This window comes from Narcine bancroftii, chromosome 7 (assembly GCF_036971445.1).
Source record: "Narcine bancroftii isolate sNarBan1 chromosome 7, sNarBan1.hap1, whole genome shotgun sequence".
Classification (NCBI taxonomy): Eukaryota; Metazoa; Chordata; class Chondrichthyes; order Torpediniformes; family Narcinidae; genus Narcine; species Narcine bancroftii.
Genome location: NC_091475.1, coordinates 195278085 through 195298391, shown reverse-complemented (window position 1 = coordinate 195298391; position 20307 = coordinate 195278085).

The following is a 20307-nucleotide window of genomic DNA, read 5'->3' as shown; positions in this document are numbered from 1 at the left end:
ATCCCTTGTCATTCTGCTCCTTTATAAGCGCCTCTGAATCACCGTATACTGACACCCTTCCAGCATCACAACACTTTCAATCTGCCCGGCAGTGGATCAATGTGGGATTAATGGCCGTCGTTGCCACTCATAATCCTCTATGCAGCTGAAACAGCTGTACCAAGTGCCAGTGCTGGGGAACAGAGAAGGGGGCCATTCCCCTGGCGATGTACAGCAGTGGAGGGTGGGGAGAGAGCGAGATAGCAGCACAACTCGGGCAGGTGGGTGGGTGAGGCAGAGAGAGAGAGACGGCAGCGTGACTAGGGTGGCCAGGCGAGGAGTGGCAGTGCAACAGCAAGTGTCTGGTCCTAACGATCCTGAATAAAAGGTTAGGCACCTGTACTAGGGCTCAGCTTCAATGAAGTGCATACCTTACCCGCGACACTTCCAGCAATGTCCACAGTAGTGACCTGGTGTGGAGCGATGTCCGGTGCTTGGACCATGAAGCACAAAGAAAAAATATGCTATGCATTGGTGTTAAATACAGATCTAATATGTGCTTCTAGCCAATAATGACCAGAGGTGAATTAAATTAGCCAACAGCGAGACGTGCACTAATGGTGGCCAGAGTCCAGCCTTGATTGACTGGTGATATGACTTCCGAATAAGTTTCAGAGAGGGAGGACACGTGACCACCCACAATACACACATTCCAGACAGGCAGAGAAGTCACGATTCCTCCACACACAACACTCAATCAGGGTGGTACAGGAGCGTCAAAACCAGGACTGCCAGACTGGGAAATAACATCTCCCCGCAGGCTGTGAGAGTGAAGAACTGTAAAGAGAGTAAATCTTACCAAAATACTTCGGTATATTTATCTTAAATTATGACTATGTAAATGTGTGAACATTATGTGTTGTGTATTGTGTATGTTGAACTGTGTGTGCATGTGTGGACAAAGAGGTCTGAAGAAATGCTGGCTGCATCTAGTTGCCTCCATACAGTCAGATGATAATAAATTTGAACTTGAGGAAACATAAGAAAAAAAAAGTAGTGCAGGGGTGGGTATAGGATAGAGACAAAGGCTGGTCAGCAATAGGCAAACCAGACGGGTGAAGAATGGCACAACACTATTACAACACCAACGACTTGGGTTGGAATCTGGTACTGTCTGTAACAAGTTTGTACGTTCTCCCTGTGATTGCGTGAATTTCCTCAGGGTGCTCCAGTTTCATCCCACCCTCTAAACGCTTATGGGATTTGTAGGTTAATTGGTGTATTTGGACAGCACGGCCTCATGAGCCGATTACCATGCCGGACATCTGCATTTTAAAAATAAATACATTTAAAATCATCGGTGCTGGTGTCTGGAGTACTATTTCAATGGTTGTTTTATTATCATTCCTTCAGTGTTCGGGTGTTATAAGATGAAACAAAACGACCACCACAAAAAAAAATCACCCACCACTGTCCAAGCACAAAATTTCTGGCCGCAACTATGGTCCAGAAGGCCACCGCCTCTTCCCCCCCTCCCCTGGCTACTGCCACCACATTCCAGACTCGTGGTACTTTTGTTCATGTGTGTGAAGAATAGCTTTCAATAGACAATCAGTAAGGGCTGGTAAGGTCAGTGCTACTGAATAACAGTGGCAGGTCTACCACCAAATCAGTCATTGATGTGCTGCCAACAATCCTTCACTGTGCTTTTTAACCTCAACAATCAATTTTCACACCATCGTGAAACTCTACTGTGGTTGTCCTGGTCTTCTAATCGAGATGATGAACTTCTACTTATTGTTATATTTTTCTTTATTCAAAACAAATGCACCAGCCTCTGACATTTGCCCTTCTTAGGCTCAGGCATTTCTTTCTAACTGAGATGGATTGATAGGCTAACCCACTTCCACAGATGCTATCACCGGTTGGTTTAGAAGCTGTACGGTAACATGATGGTTCATAAGAGCAGCATTTGATCTCGTTGGGAACTTTTGTGTTCAGTTCATTTTGATTCAATGTGTGAGAGATTTGCAGTTCCTTATGATCCACTGCCTCTTCTTTCTTAGTGATACATCTTCCTCAATGAATTCCTAAGGCATGGAGTCAGCCTGGCGTCAGTGTACTTCATAATAAGCACGGAGATGGTTGTGAGGCATTACTGATGACATTGCCACACCTGCCAAAGAAAGATAAACCTCCCCAGCCCTGAGCTAATCTGCCTGGCAAGCATATATCATAGATTAGTTTCGGGGTCTTTCTAAAATTTATTGTTGAATCTAAACTTTCTTTGCTCAGTTTTACTGGGATATTATTTTATCCATTCTCCGGTTGAAACTTAGAAGATTACAGCACAGAACATGTAGTTCTGCCCAGGATGTTGTCAAGTCCAGTCATCTTTATTGTTTATACCATGCTCACATGGTAAAGACGAGATAGCATTTCTGCAGGACCGTATTTACATAAATATAAGTAAAGATGGAAGTTAAACACATAAAAGTTAAATATTAAGATGTATACTGTAAGAGTTGCTGGTACCAAGGTACTCTATGCACATGTGTTCTGGGAATTTAGGAGTCTGATGGCCTGCAGGAAAGAACTGTTGCCCATTCTGGACGTACGGGCCTTAGTGCTGCAGTTTACCTATCTCGGCTGCACCATTTCATCAGATGCAAGGATCGACAACAAGATAGACAACAGACTCGCCAAGGCAAATAGCGCCTTTGGAAGACTACACAAAAGAGTCTGGAAAAACAACCAACTGAAAAACCTCACAAAGATAAGCGTATACAGAGCCGTTGTCATACCCACACTCCTGTTTGGCTCCGAATCATGGGTCCTCTACCGGCATCACCTACGGCTCCTAGAACGCTTCCACCAGCGTTGTCTCCGCTCCATCCTCAACATTCATTGGAGTGACTTCATCCCTAACATCGAAGTACTCGAGATGGCAGAGGCCGACAGCATCGAATCCACGCTGTTGAAGATCCAACTGTGCTGGGTGAGTCACGTCTCCAGAATGGAGGACCATCGCCTTCACAAGATCGTGTTATATGGTGAGCTCTCCACTGGCCACCGAGACAGAGGTGCACCAAAGAAGAGGTACAAGGACTGCTTGAAGAAATCTCTTGGTGCCTGTCACATTGACCACCGCCAGTGGACTGATATCGCCTCAAACCGTGCATCTTGGCGCCTCACAGTTCGGCGGGCAGCAACCTCCTTTGAAGAAGACCGCAGAGCCCACTTCACTGACAAAAGACAAAGGAGGAAAAACCCAACACCCAACCCCAACCAACAAATTTTCCCCTGCAACCGCTGCAACCGTGTCTGCCTGTCCCGCATCGGACTTGTCAGCCACAAACGAGCCTGCAGCTGACGTGGACATTTACCCCTCCATAAATCTTCGTCCGCGAAGCCAAGCCAAAGAAGAAAGAGAATCCTCCTACCAGATGATAGAAGGGTGAAACATAGAAACATAGCAGATAGGAGCAGGAGTAGATCATTTGACCTTTCGAGTCCGCTCCGCCATTCAAAGAGATCATGGCTGATCTTAAAGTTCAGTACCCCATCCCCGCTTTCTCTCCGTAATCTTTAATACCCTTATACTGAAGAAATATATCTAATTCCCTCTTAAATATATTTAATGAACCTGCCTCTACTGCCCTCTGTGGCAATGAATTCCACAAATTTACCACCCTCTGGGTCAAGAAATTCCTCCTCATCTCGGTCCTAAATGGTTTGCCTATTATCCTCAAACCATGGCCCTGGGTTCTGGATTTTCCCACCATTGGGAACATCCCATCTGCATCCATTCTGTCCAGTCCTGCCAGAATTTTATATGTCTCTATGAGATCCCCTCTCAATCTTCTCAACTCCAGCGAGTACAATCCCAATTTGCGCAATCTTTCCTCATAAGTCATTCCTGCCATTCCAGGTATCAGCCTGGTGAATCGCCTCTGCACTCCCTCCATTGCAAGAACATCCTTCCTTAGATAAGGTGACCAAAACTGCACACAATACTCCAGGTGGGGTCTCACCAAGGCCCTGAACAGCTGCAGTAAGGTATCCTTGTTCCTATACTCAAACCCTCTTGATATGAAGGCCAACATACCATTTGCCTTTTTAACCGCCTGCTGTACCTGCATGCTCACCTTCAGAGTCTGGTGTATAAGTACCCCTAGGTCTCTCTGCATTTCCCCATCTCTTAATCTATTGCCATTCAAATAATAATCTGCCCTCCGGTTTGTATTTCCAAAGTGGATAACCTCACATTTATCCACATTGTAGTGCATTTGCCATGTATCTGCCCAGTCCCTCAATTTATCCAAATCACACTGGAGCTTCCTGACCCCCTCTTCCGTGGACACAACCCCTCCTAGCTTAGTGTCATCTGCAAATTTGGAGAAATTACATCCAATCCCTTCATCCTGTTCATTAATGTAAATTGCGAACAGCTGAGGTCCCAGTACAGATCCCTGTGGCACCCCACTGGTCACCGCCTGCCACTCAGAAAACGAGCCATTTATCCCAACTCTCTGTCTTCTACCTGCCAGCCAGTTCTCAATCCACGTCAGTACTTTTCCCCCAATCCCATGAGCCTTGATTTTGTAAGCCAGTCGTTTATGCGGGACCTTATCGAAGGCCTTTTGGAAGTCCAGGTACACCACATCCACTGGCTCTCCCCCATCTATTTTACCTGTCACCATCTCAAAGAATTCCAATAGATTTGTCAAGCACCATTTACCTTTTGTAAATCCATGTTGACTCTGTCCGATCCCTTCTCTGCTAGTCATATGCTCCGCTATTACATCCTTAATAATGGATTCCATCATTTTTCCCACTATTGATGTAAGGCTCACCGACCTATAGTTCCCTGCTTTTTCTCTACCCCCCTTTTTAAATAGTGGGGTAACATTAGCTACCCTCCAATCCATGGGTACTGATCCTGAGTCTATCGAGTTCTGGAAAATAATTCTTAAAGCATCTGCTAACTGAATGGCCACTTCCTTAAGTATCCTAGGATGTAGATTATCAGGCCCTTGGGATTTATCTGTCTTCAATCCCATCAATTTCCCCAAGACCATGTCCTTAGAGATACTGATTTCTTTCAGTTCCTCCCTTGCATTAGTCTCTATGTTTCCCAACATCCTTGGGAGGTTATTTGTATCCTCTCTTGTAAAAACAGAACTAAAGTAAGAATTTAATTGGTCTGCCATTTCCTTATTCCCCATTATATATTCCCCTGATTCCGACTGCAAAGGACCTACTCTGGATTTCACCAATCTTTTCCTCTTGACATATTTATAAAAGCTTTTGCAGTCGGTTTTTATATTTGCCGCAAGCTTACTTTCGTAAGGGTGAACAGTTTACGTGAGCGGTGTGTGGGGTCCTTCACAATATTTATTGCCTTTCGCCTGCATTGAGTGTTGTAGACATCTTTCATGGTAGGAAGAGAGCCCCCAGTGATCTTTTCCACTGACTTCACTCACTATTCTCTGCAGGGTCTTGTGGTCCGAGGAGGTCCAGCTTCCAAACCAGGCGGTGATGCAGCTGCACTGGATGCTCTCAATACACCCTCAGCAGAATGTAATAAGGATGGGGGGGTGGGTGGGCATGCGTGGGAGATGAACTTTCCTCAGCCTTCGCAGGAAGTAGAGGCACTGCTGGGCTTTCTTGGCTATGGACCTGGTGTTAAGGGACAAGGTGAGATTCTCCGCCAAGTGCACTCAAAGGAACTTGGTACTCAATGACGGTGCCATCAGTGGTCAGTGGAGCGAGGACTTCGTGGACCCTCCTTAAGTTGACAACCATCTCTTTTGTTTTCTTTAAAAATTCGGATATAGGCTGTTGGCTCTGCACCAGTCAACAATCTAAATTTTCCCTACTTCACACGCTAACCCTTTATTTTTCTTCCATCCATCTGCTTGTCTAAGAATCTTCAAAATGACCCTATTGATCCAGCCTCCACCACCACCACTGGCAAGGCATTCCGGGCACTCACTACTCTCTGTGAAAAAAAACGTAACCCTGACATCTCCTCGAAACTTACCTTGGTGTTTGCTATTCTGATTGATTTTTTTTTTAAATGACAGCTCAGTGCATAGTTCTGTTTGAAAGTGAGCACACTGAAGATCTAAGTTGATGGTTAAAGATGGGGTTTGTGGAGTGTTGTTTCAATACATGTTGGGATGGAAATTCATTTTTGATCACAAGGTTCGCACAGAGTGTTAACTGGCAGTGGCTTGCTTTCCCTATTGATTTCAATATAAAGCAGGCCTGGAATCTGGTACTGTCTGTAACAAGAGGGGGGAAGAGGCGGTGGCCTTCTGAACCATAATTGCGGCCAGAAATTTTGTGCTTGGGCAGTGGTGGGTGATTTTTTTTTGTGGTGGTCGTTTTGTTTCATCTTATAACACCCGAATGTTTGGCCTGGAAGTCAGCCTGAATAAAACTGAGGTCCTCCATCAGCCAGCTCCCCACCATGACCACCAGCCCCCCCACATCTCCATCAGGCACACAGAACTCAAAACAGTCAACCAGTTTACCTACCTCGGCTGCACCATTTCATCTGATGCAAGGATCGACAAAGAGATAGACCACAGACTCGCCAAGGCAAATAGCGCATTTGGAAGACTACACAAAAGAGTCTGGTAAAACAACCACCTGAAGAAACACACAAAGATCAATGTGTACAGAGCCATTGTCATACCCACGCTCCTGTTCGGTTCTGAATCATGGGTCCTCTACCGGCATCACCTACGGCTCCTAGAATGCTTCCATCAGCGCTGTCTCCGCTCCATCCTCAACATTCATTGGAATGACTTCATCACCAACATTGAAGTACTCGAGCTGGCAGAGTCCGCAAACATCGAATCCATGCTGCTGAAGACCCAACTGCGCTGGGTAGGTCACGTCTCCAGAATGGAGGACCATCGCCTTCCCAAGATCGTGTTCTATGGCGAGCTCTCCACTGGCCACCTCTGTCACCAGAGGTGCACCAAAGAAGAGGTACAAGGACTGCTTGAAGAAATCTCTTGGGGCCTGCCACATTGACCACTGCCAGTGGGCTGATCTCGCCTCCAACCGAGCATCTCGGCGCCTCACAGTTCGGCGGGCAGCAATCTCCTTTGAAGAAGACCGCAGAGCCCACCTCACTGACAAAAGACAAAGGAGGAAAAACCCAACACCCAACCCCAACCAACCAATTTTCCCTTGCAACCGCTGCAACCATGCTTGCCTGTCCTGCATCGGACTTGTCAGTTACCAACGAGCCTGCAGCAGACGTGAACATACCCTCCATAAATCTTCGTCCCTGAAGCCAAGCCAAAGATAACACCCGAACACTGAAGGAATGATAATAAAACAACCATTGAAATAAAACTCCAGACACCAGCACCGATGAGTTTAAATGTATTTATTTTTAAAATGCAGATGTACGGCATGGTAACTGGCCCATGAGCTCTTGCTGTCCAAATACATCAATTAACCTACAAATCCCATACGCTTTTGGAGGGTGGGACGAAATAAACTCGTGCTTAGGGCACCAAGGGAAGGGTGCAGCACAGATTTTTTTCCAGTGCCCAGATTTACCATGGTGTAGCTGAACTAGGGCCCCACAAGAAGCCCCCCCCCCCCCAATAATATAGTTGTGGGGTTTGGTCTGGAAGAAAACTGAATTTTTAATCTATTATTTCGCATTCAGCACTTATTGAGTCTTAATGTCTTGTCAGTTAGACAATGGAAGGGTTGAGGGGAAACCATTGTTGGGCTGTGTTTAGGGCATCAGTTGGCCTTAATCCGGCCCTGATAGAAAACACGTGCTTCAAGGTGAGTAAGTGCCAATTTTCACTCAAGTTCAATTTTATTATCATCTGACAGTACATACACAACCTGATGAAACACGCTGATGGAAACCCTGGTATGGAGTCACAAACCATGGAGCGGGATCTGTAAGCCCACTAAATCCACACTGACATCTCCCCTCAATCTCAGGAACTACCATGACATTTTCCCACTCAACAATTCCTGGGAAGAGAGCATTGTCCTGTCCAGACTGTTTGGATCTGCATTCCTTGGACTTTTGAAGGATGAGGTGACCTTATTCAAGTACCTGACTCGTGGAGTGGCATGGTTAACATAACAGTTAGCACATTGCTATTACAGCGCCATCAACCTGTCTTTAAGGTGCTTGTGCATTCTCCCTGTTTTCTGCATGAGTTTGTGGGTGCTCTGGTTTCTTCCCACGTGGACAAAGCATATGGAGGTTTTAGGTCAATTAAATGTTATTGGGCCGCACGGGCTCATGGGTCAAAATAGCCTGTTACTGGGCTGTATGTCTAGAAATAGTTCATCTCTGAAGGGGGCTTGATAGGGTAAACGTTCAGCAGTTTCCACTGCTGGTAGAGTTGGGGACAAGTGGGCATGGTTAAGAGCAATAAAGAGCCAGTCAATTAAAACTAAGGAGAAAAAAAGAAAATCTTCTCTGAGAAGGTCGTGAATCTGTGAAATTCTCTACCCCCAAGTACAGTCTATTTGAAAAATTTAGGGTGAGAAAGGATAAATATTTCAAAACTCAAGGAATTAAGTGCTTTTGGGAACTGGTATAGAGGAAGAGTTGAGGCCAGCGTAGATTAGCCATGGTCATATTTAATGGCGGAGGTAGGCTGGAGGAGCCCAGGGTTCCACACCAGTCCTTATTTTCTTGTTGTCCCACAAGGGAACTTTACAATGGGCAATGAATCTACCATGCTGCACAACTTTAGGGTGCAGGATGGGGAGGTGGGGCTGGGAACTGGTGCACCCAGGGGAAAATCACACGGTCACAAGAAAAACATGCAAACAATCAGGATTGAAACGGAGTTCCTGTCAGACTGTAGGTTGGGGGGAAATCGCTTTACTGAGCTCCTTCGCTCTGTCCACTTCAACAGCAAGTTCAAGTTTATTATCATATGAATACACAAGTACAACCCGACGAAACAGTGTTCTCTGGTCCTCGGTGCAAAACATGAAGACCCACAACCAGTCATAACACACCATACAAATGAATCATCTGCAAGACAAGTATTCATACATACAAATAATTGAAAGTAATGTTTCATGAATATGAGGGTCTCGAATGGTAAGTGGTAAATGGTCATTCAGCATTCTCATTGCCCATGGGAAGAAACTATTCCTCAGCCTGAAGGTGCTGGCTCGGATACCCCCTGTAACTCTTTCCCAATGAGAGTAGCTGAAAGGTGCTGGATGGTAGGATTCTCAATGACTTTTCCTGCTTTCTTAAGGCAAAGATCCTGGTAGATCATATCGATGGGCAACGGTGGTGGGAGACCCTAGTGATCCTCTCTGCTACTCTAATGAGATTTCATGCATCTGGTGGATTCACGTTTACCATTACTGATATGAGCTTTGTAAACCCAGTCCTGTGGATTGACCTCCAATTCAATTTTTGACAGCAACCATACCACACTGATGCTGTCGGCCTGGATGCTCTCAATAGAGCTCCTGTAGGTTGAAATGAGTCCCTGAAGGTTGACATGATGCAAGGACCTCACAGTGGCCAGCCGCTTCAATTCCACACCTTATTTCTGCACTGACATGTCTGCACTGTCAGGTCGAAATCGAGCATACATTAGAGGAACAACACTTGGATTCCAGTCCCAACCAGATGGAATTAAAATGTCTTCTCTAATTTCCAGTCACACCCTCCTCACCCCTTTGACTTCTTTCTGTTCTTTTTCCCTATCCGTCACCCGCACCTTCCTTCCTCTAGATCCCCACCCCCTTCCCTTCCTTCCTCTAACTGGAATGCATTTTTCTCAGCCTTGTGCCCCTCCCCATCACCACTTAGCTCCTTTCTTTCCCCTCCCACTGCCATTCACCTATTGCCTGTAAGTCTGTGCTCATTCTCCCTTCTACCACCCCCGCACCCCCTCCCTCCCCTCAACTTCTCCCTTTTTATTCAGGCAGTGGCCAGGTTTTAGGCATCCCCATTGAAGGGCTTAGCCCCGACTTTTCAACTGGCCGTTGCTTTACACGGATGCGGCGTGACCTCCTGAGTTCTTCCAGTACTTTTGTGCAATGGGATAAGATGCACCACACTGCTGCCCAAAGGAAGTTAGTCCAGCATTTGAGGGAGACTAACCTGGAAAGTCTTGGGGAAGACACAAAGGGACAGATGGGATTATGTACAAGGAGCTAATATCGATATAATTGGTTGAATTGCCTGCTTCTGCACCAAAACAATTCTTTGACCTCGTTTCTATGATTCTAAATACTTATGAGGAAATTTGTGGAAAATACGAATAACATTAAAAATGATAACTCTGGACAAAACTACCCTAACCCATCCACAGTGATTCAATTCAGATATCAGGGTCTTTTGTTCCGCTACCTTAACTAATGCCTTCCCTCTTTCCTAAATGTAAATGTTTATTCTAAAAATATGCATTGCAACGTGGACCATCAGTCCCCTTTAATTTCCAAACCCCTGTCTCTGTCAGGGTTGAAAGATTTGATGAGACTATAGCACAAAGCAGAGGAGGAGGGTGCGTGGGCAGAACTGCGGAACAAGAGGAGGAGGTGTGGGAGAGCAAAGGCAAATGTTACTAATATAGCATTACTCTGAGATAAAGAAGGCTGACAATCTCTAACACCTTATTTTTTGGGTTCCATTTTCAAGCCACACATCATAATTTAATTACCTGGGTAATGTATTCATCGTGATCGCCTATCATCTGACTCATTTGCACTTGTAATAACTTAAGCAAAGCTGAAAGCTTTAACTATTTCAGTGCTCTGGAACAGAACAATGCAGTGAAATGTCTCGAGTAGTACCACGACAGTCAAAGATTAAGCTGAAAATGTGCTAATATACGGGTGACAGGCTGAACAAAATTCCTGTTCAAAGCCAGTTAGATATGCTCTGAGGGCTGTTGATTGTTCTAGCTCTAGCAACCATACGTTGCCATCTCACGCCATTGCCAAGGAATATGGTGCCAAGCACCTTGGTTACTGCATCTGTTCCTGAACTTAACATGGATCACTAGGAAAACATGGGATGGATTCATTTCTCTTTGAAGAATAGACCAAATAAAAGATGAAAGGTTGAAATCACCGTCAGTGAAATCACCGCAGATAATAAATTTTGGGCTTTGATTTCATTATGATTATAATTAATATCCTGGCACAGAATCGATTAAATGGCGCAATATATTCAGTATTCAGTAAAACTCCTGGTATCCAGAATTCAAGCAATCAGCCGTCTCAAGCAACCGGCAAAAAAAAACAAAGGAAAATAAATTTACAAAATTAAAATAAATAAGAAAATAATTGGTAAAAATTACTCAAGATTAAAAATTGTAAAGGTAAATGTTCTCTGAAATAACACATCAACCTTTGGTGAAGATGGGAGCAAATATTCAGCCAGGGGAGTGTCTCGGTCGTGCTTTGCTCCTGGCAGCTGTTTGAATAAAGTTGTATGAAACAGCAATGGCGTCACCCAGGATGAAGAACTGATCAAGGCTGCTCGCTATTGGATTGACTCCCTTAAAGTTTCTCCTTATCTCTGCTTAGCAAGAGTCACCCTGGTCAGATGCTTTATCTGCAAACTTGGGTGGGGGAGCTTAATTATCTATCATATTATTGTTTGCCTTTCAGACAGCTCCGTGGATGGGGAGGAACCTGCAGATATAGCAACAGTTAAATGTTTTCAAAGAATGTGATTGAAAATAAAGTTAAATGCTTTAAGGTTTATATTTTCATACGAGTGAAGTTTGCTCAGGATTAGTATTTTTAACTTTTATCTTATAAACTGTTTATTCTTAATGCAGGTGTATTAGTCGGGCATTGTATGAATAGGTCTCAAGCAACCTGAAAATGCACTTATCCATCATCTATCAATCCGCATGTGATGGATATCAGGGGTTTTTTTTTTGTATATGAGCCACTTGTGAGACTGCTTTATTCTGGGCCAGTTCCTCAGGAAATGTACATTATATTACTTTTTTTTTCAATTTCTTTACATTTATGCAGGTATGGATCTGGTTGGCAAAGAGCTCATTCCAAACTGACCAGCCTGCTTGACCATTTCCGGGTGTTGTTCTGAGTCTATTGCATTTATGGGTTGGGCTCACAGACAATCTAAAGAGAACTAATGAGATTTCATGCGTCTGGTGGATTCATGTTTACCATTACTGATATGAGCTTTGTCAACCCAGGTTTATTTACCAAAAAGATTCAATTTAAAAATAACTCTGGGTACATGAGAAATAGTCTTCCAACAAACACAGAATCAATTCTAATTCCAGGGAATAAACCATGCAGACAGTGGTAATTTCTTCTTTGATGTTAACATGGAGATGACAAATGCAATGGGGTTGAAATCCAGAATCACTCCATTTCCAACTCGTCCTCTGAAGTTGCCAACTGACTCTCCAAACTCTGACACACATACCATAAGCCTCCTTTGTTATTGCTGGGGATGTTTTATTCAATGACATGATATGGACAAAAGTCCACTTGTTTCCCCACATCCGTCCCTTCACCTAGGTACGTGTGAATGTAAACGTGAAATTGCATGCACTGATCTAAGATCTAAGGCCAACCAGATCTCTTTCCAGCATTCTTTCTGCAGATTAAATTTATAAGGATGTTGTCTAATGATGATAGGATGAATGAACTTGGTCTTCTCCTTGGAGCAATGGAGGATGAGGAGTGACTTACAGAGATATATAAGATGAAGAAAGGCATTGATCATGTGGATAGCCAGAGGCTTTTACTCAGAGCTAAAATGGTTAACATCATGGGGCATGGATTTAAGGTGCTTGGGAGCAAGTACAGGGGGGTGGGGGGGGGATGTTACAGGTAAGTTCCTCACACAGAGAGTGATAATGCTTGGAATAAACTGCTGGTAATAGTAGTGGAGGCAGGTACATTAGGATATTTTAAGAAATGATTAGATAGGTACATGGAACTGAGAAAAAATGGAGGGTTATGCATTCAGGAAATCCTAGGCGGTTATTAGTATGGGTTATTAGGTCAGCACTGTGGGCTAAAGGGTTTGTACTGTGCTCTAGATTCCTCTGTTCTATGTACACCAGTCCAAATTGCTGTCATTGTTTTCCTACTTCTGCCTGATGAATCTATTGCCCAGATTTTTCAGATGAGTAAGATTTTTTAAACTTTAAATTTTAAATTTATTCTCAACATGGTAGAAACCAACTTCCATGCTGTCCAATTTACACCGAATTAACCTACAGCCCTAGACATTTTGATGGGTGGGAGGAGGCTGGATCTCCTGGGAAAAACCTCACACAAGTCACGGGGAGAACATACAAACTCCTTACAGACAATGCTGGATTCAAACATGGGTCACTGGTACTGTAATCGCGCCATGCTAACCAATACGCTAACTGTGCTGGTTAGAATAGAGAACATACTCCGTCCTGGAACTATCTTGGTGGACACCAGCAAGTGACAGTCATAAGTGGTCTTTTCCCAACTCAACTGTGAGAACCTTGAAGCCTGCCGTGATTTATGTTGATCTTGCAAGATGGCTGATGGAGTTAAAAAGTTGGGATTGATTTCAATGATCTTTGTGGAATTGAGTTGGTGAACAGTGATTTTTGGAAGAGTGTTTTCCTCCTTCTCTACAAAGTGCACAAATCATATTGGGGTCATTTACTGCTATCCAGTCTCCCAATGTAGCCTCCTCTACATCGAGGAGACTAGGCTCAGACTGATAGAACATTTTGTTGAGGACAATTTTAATTCACAACCTATTGCTACTACTAAATCAAGACCTCCGGAAAATTGTAGGACCACCACCTTACATTCCACCTCAGCCAACTGCATCGACTTCTCCATTAATTCCTTCCCCCCTCCCCATCTCTCTCTTTTCCTATGTCTCCCTTCATTTTTTCCCCAACCCACTGTCCCTTCCTTCTCCTATCAGAGAGCTGCCCTTCTTAGCCTTCTGCCCTGTCACTTCTTTCTCTTCGACTCTCCCATCTGTAAGCCTGCACTCCTCCCCCATCTTCTTCATCCCTTCTCTCCTCCCCCCACCTTTTTTTACTCAAGCGCCTTCCTGCTGTTTACTCACACCTTGGTGAAGGGCTTAGGCCCCAAACATTGATTTGCCTTTTAATTCCTATGGATGCTGTGTGACCTGCTGAGCTTCTCCAGCACTCTTCTATTCTGTACTTGATCACTGGCCTGCCTTCTGTGATGAATAACTCTATGCAATTAGCCTGGTGTGAACACTGTAATTCATGACCTGGAATCCTAATTTGGCTAGCAAGATAAGAGAGAGAGAGAGAGAGAGTGAGTGTGAGTGTGAGTGTGAGTGTGAGTGTGAGTGTGAGTGTGTGTGTGTGTGTGTGTGTGTGTGTGTGTGTTTGTGTGTGCGCGCACGTGTGTGTTGCAGAGTTTTGAGGAAATTTGGTACATCACTGAAGAATCTCAAAAACTTCTACAGGAGAGAGCATTCTGTCTGCTTTCATCACTGCCTAATATGGAGGTGCCAACACTCAGGTCAAGTAAAAAAAAAACTCCAGAGGGTAGTTACCTCAGCCTGCAACATTGCAGGCACTAGACTTCATTCCATTAAGGACAAATACAAGAGATGGTGTCTTAAGAAAGTATCCTCTGTGCTCAAGGACCCCCACCACCCAAGCCATGCCCTCTTCACTTTGCTACCATTGGGGAAAAGGTACAAGAGCCTAAAGGCGAGCACTCCTCCCCCATCTCCTTCATCCCTTCTCAAGATTAGCTTCTTCCCTTCTGCCATCAGATTCCTGAATGATCAATGAACCAAAGAGACTGCCTTATTTTGACCTTTCATGCATTATTTTAAATTTATTTTTGTGAGGTGGTTTATATGAATATTTCCAGTGATGCTGCAAAACAAATTTTGTGATTTGTCCATGATAAGAAATTCCGATTCTGATGCAGTGTGGTGTGGTTCCGGGTTGTGCTGTGCGGTACGACGCAATCTGATACGGTGCAGTGTGGTGCTGTGTAGTGCAGTGTAGAGTCTGCTAGTGCAATGTGGTGTGGCGCGGTGCAGTGTGATGCAGTGCCGTGTGGAGCTGTGTCATTCGGTGTGGTGCGGAGTTGTGCAGTCCAGTGTGATCCAGTGCAGTGTGATCCAGTGCAGTGTGATCCAGTGCAGTGTGGAACTGTGTCGTTCAGTGCGGTGCGGAGTTGTGCAGTGTGATGCAGTGCAATGTGGAGCTGTGTCGTTCAGTGTGGTGCGGAATTGTGCGGTGCAGTGTGGTGTGAGGTTGTGTGGTGCAGTGCAATGTGTATTTATATTGCAAGCCCATAAACAGCAATCCTACCATTCCCTTTAGGATGATTTCAGCATTCAGAGTGGTAACCTTGAGCTCAGTGTAGCATTAAATCAAACATCAAGGTGATATTATTTTCTTTTGAGAACAAGGCAGCAATCAGCACTTAAATGCAAAGCAATGAAATCTAAATGCTACCCTCTGTTCAACATTAATTTGCCAAACACATTTATTGGACAGGTACATAATTAGAACCAAGTCTGCTATCTTGTACTGTACAACTGCAATGGTGTTATCTATTTATATATACTTTTACATTATTCTAACAGGTATCTGCTAAGCATTAATGCACCTCAAAATCTTGCTGGTTGTTGTCTGAAAGCACTGGTGCAATCTGAAAACAAAGTCACTGTGGCTGTTGGAAATCTGAAATAAAAATTGAGAATGTTGGAAGTGCTCTGCAGGACCTGTGGCGAGAGGAACCAAGACACACAGGAGACAGCAGTTGCTGGAATGTCAAGCATAACACACATTGTTGGAGAAACTCAAAAGGTCAAACAGCATCAGTGGATAAAAGCGAATAGCAGTCTTTGAGCCAAACCCCTTTATCGGAAATGTAGAAAATCTGTAAAGAGAGTAGGGTAGGAGGATTGGGGTCTAGGTGGGATCGGTGAACTAGAGAGAGGTGAAGCGTGATGGACGGAGGCAGAAGCCAGACAAAGGGAGAGAGAGAGGCAAGGTAAATGAAGGGGTCAGGTGGAGGAAGATAAGTCATTCAGGATGGAATGGGTGTTGAAGAAGATGGGCTACCAGTGCTGGAATCTGGTTAGGTGAGAATGGTATAAAGGGAGACCAGAGGTGGGGGTGGAGAGGGATGGAATAAATTATGAGGGGGATGAGAATGGAGATGCAGAAAAAGACAACAAAATTAAAAAAAAAGAGGGCAGAGTGGAAGAGCAGAAGATGCATACAAGAAGAGAGAGGGGTCTCATTACCTGAAATTAGAAACTTCTATGTTCATATCATTGGGCTGTGGACTGCCCAGGTGGAAAATGAGGCATTGCTCCTTGAGTTTACTTTGTGACCAACTCTTGCAGTGGAGAAGCCCCAGGTCAGACAGAACAGCGTGGAAATGGAAAGGGGAGCAGTAATGCATCAAGCAATTACCATAAGACCATGACGTAGGAGCAGAATTGGGCCATTTGGTCCATTGAAGCTGCTCTGTCATTCAAAAAATTGGCTGTTGCTTTTCCTCTCAACCATATTCTCCTGCTTTCTCTCCATAACCTTTTACACCCTTATTAATCAGGAACATATTCATGCAAACATATTCCCTCAGATATCGAGGAGGGTCATACGGAAATTTAAAATGTCCTTCACCACAGGTGAACTGCTGGAAAATTGGAGGAGATGCAATATTCCATTGTTTTAAGAAAGGTTCTAAGAAAACTCTGGATAATTATAGGCCAGTGAACTTGACATCAGTAGTGAGTAAATTATTGGAATGTATTCTAAAGAGATCAGATATGCAAGTACTTGGAAAGACAGAAACTGATTTAGGATAGTGAACATGGCTTTGTGAGTGGCAGGTCATGTCCAACCATGCATGATAGGTCCAAGCCAGCATGGTTTCATGAAGAGAAGAACCTGCCTGACCTACCTATTGGAATTTTTTGAGGAAATCTCAAGTAGGGTGGACAAGGGAGAGTCTGTGGATGTAGCATATTTGGATTTTCAAAAGGCCCTTGATAAGGTGTCACATAACAGGCTGCTTTAATAAGATGAGAGCACATGGAATTACCAGAAAAATAATAGATTGGGTAGAGCATTGGCTGATAGGCAGGAAGCAAAGGGTGGGAATAAAGTGGTCCTATTCTGGTTGGTTGCCTTTTACTAGTGGTATTCCGCAAGGATCAGTGTTGGGGCCGCTTCTTTCACAATGTATATTGATGATTTAAATTGTGGATTAAATAGTTTTGTTGCAAAGTTTGCAGATGACATCAAGATATGTAGTAGAGGACAAAGTGTAGAAGAAATCGAAAGTTTGCACAGAGACTTGGACAACTTAGGAGAATGGGCAAAGAAACGGCAGATGAGATATAATGTTGAGAAATGTACAGTTGTGCATTTTGGTAGAGGAAATATATGGTCAGATTTTATTTAGATGGGGAGAAAATTCAAACCTCTGAAGTACAAAAGGACTTGGGGGTCCTCGTGCAGGATCACCTGAAAGTTGACCACCAGGTTGGATCAGCAGTAAAGAAGGTGAATGCTATGTTGGCATTCATTTCAAAAGGGAATAAAGGTGTTAATGAGACTCTATAGGGCACTCATTTGGAGTACTATGCAGTTTTGGGCCCTATATCTTCAAAAGGATATAGCAAGGTTGCAGAGGGTACAGAGGAAGTTTACCAGAATGATTCCAGGAATGAGAAGGCTAATACATGAGGAACTCTTAGCGGCTTTTGGACTCTATCCATTAGAATATAGAAGAATGAGAGGGGATTTCATAGAAACGTTTCAAATAATGAATGAATTGGACAGAGTGGATGCAAATAAGATGTTTCCCCTGTTGGGTGACTCCAGGACAAGCGGACACAGTCTTAGAATTAAAAAGTACCAATTTACAACGGAGATGAGGAGAAATTTCTTTAGCCATAGTAGCTCCACATGCAGCTGTGGAGGCAGGATCATTGGGGGAATTTAAAGTGGAAATTGATAGGTATCCAATTAGTCAGGCTATTATGGGATATTGGAGACAAGGCCAGAACTTGGAACTAGATGCGAGAACAGTTTAGCTCGGGGAGGATTCATGGAGCAGACTCGATGAGCCAAATGGCCTGCTTCTGTTCCTTTTTTCTTGTGAAGTTGTACAAGACATTGGTGAGGCCAAATTTGGAGTTTTGTGTGAAGCTTTGGTCAGCTACCTACAGGAAAGATATCAATAAGATTTAAAGATTGCAGAGAAATATTTCAAAGCAAGTTGTCGGGACTTGAGAGGATGAGGCTATAGGCAAAGGTTTAAAATCGGTTAGGACTTTATTTCCTGGAGTCTTGGAGAATGAGGGAAGAGTTGATAGAGATATACAAGTTTATGAGGGAATAGATAGGCAAATACAAACAGGCTTTTTCCATTGATGTTGGGTGAAACAAGACATACACGTTAAATAAGAAAGATTAAATGTTTAAGAACATTGCGCTTCTTCACTCAGAGGGTGGCAAGAGTGTAAAATGAGCTTCCAGAAGAATCGATGGATGCAGGGTTGATCTTCAATGTGTTTGTTTTAGTACCTGGAATGAAGGGTGGACTTTGGTCTGGGTGCAGGTCCATTGGATGAGGCAGAAGAAGAGTTCAGCATGGACTAGATGTGTTGTAGTATATTAGGATTCTAGCCTAAGGTATTATTCTGGAGAAAAGTGGAATAGTTATTGCTTAGCCAAACTGATTTTTTTTTCCCCCATGATTATCCCATTTTGGTTTGTGGGGTCTTGCAGCATTAAAATTAATTGGCTACTTCCTCCACTGCAAGAATGGCTTAAAGATTCTTTATTGGCTGCATGCTGAATCCATGATAGGCACTCAATGAATTCAAGTGCTTTTCTTTTCATCAACCAATCTACAATGAGTGTTGATGTAGAATCAATGCGAGAAATCCCTGAACACATTTCAACCAAACACTGCATTCTGATGTGAATGAATCAATTTTCAGATGAGGATTCTTTCTATATTAGATGTTAGAGATTTATGACCATATTGGTCCTAATGCTTTGTCTTCAATGCTTTCACAATAGATCTCTGATGCACCACTAATCTGGTCTGTGCTAATGCCATGCCACAAGAATTTTAAAACAACCAGCATGTTCTCTTGGGTGAGAAAATTCTTCGAGCAGAAAGGCCAAAAAAGTTTGATTTCTGTTTCTAATTATTCTTTTGCTCAGGCAAAAGTAACAAGCTTGTTGGGAATGTAGAAACTGCAAAACCTTCTAAGGCTATGTCAAGGGAAAGAGACTAGTTAAAGCAAAATGCTAGTCGATCGGAGTCAGAATCAGGGGAATTTATAATGGGAAACAAGGAAATGACAGACCAATTGAATGAATTCTTTGGTTCTATCTTGACAAATGAAGGATCATATAACATTTCAGGAATACTACGGGTTTGAGGGACTGGCAAAGAGGAGGAATTGAGGGAAGTCAATCAATCATGATATTTTTGTTAAGTAAATTGATAGCATTGAATGTTGCTAAATCCCAAGTCTGAATCCTAGAGGATTCAAGGGTCGCCTGAGAGATAATATTGTGATTATTTTCCAACATTCTCTGCACTCTGGATTAGTTAGTTTCGACTGGAGGGTGGGTGACGTGACAGCACTTTTTAAAGAAAGGAGGGAGGTAAAGAAATCAAGGAATTATAGACCAGTTAGACTGACTTTGGCTGTGGGCAAAACACTGAAGTCATTTATTAAAGCTATCATTACTGCAGGTTTGGAGAGGAGTGACAGGATTAGTTCAAATCAGCATTGTTTTTGGAAAGGAAAATCTTGCTTGATAAATCTAGATTTTGTTTAAGGATGCAACCAATAGAATGGACAATGGTGAACCAGTTAAAGTGGTGTATCCAGACTTTCAAGAAGCTTATTATAATGAGAAAGTTTATTGTCATACACATTGTACAATGTAGCTATGCACCAAAATTCTTACTTGCTGCAGCCAGAGGTGCTTGTAAAAACTAATAATAAACAATCTAATTTAAATGAAAAGAGGCAATAAATACACAAAATGGACAATAAATATTCACAGTAATCCAAGCGCAAAAAAAGTGACTTCTAGTATGTAGATTGCTGCCATGTCAGAACAGACTGACTAGTGTAAACAAGGTAAGATCAAGAGTCAGATAGCTGTTGGAAAGAAACTCTTCTTGAACCTAGAGTTGCTGGTCTTCAGGCCTCTGTACCTTCTGCCCAAAAGATAGAAGTGAGTGATGGGAGCCCTTTATGCTGTTGGCTGCCTTCTTAATGCAGCACCTCAGATTTCTGTAATGAATGGG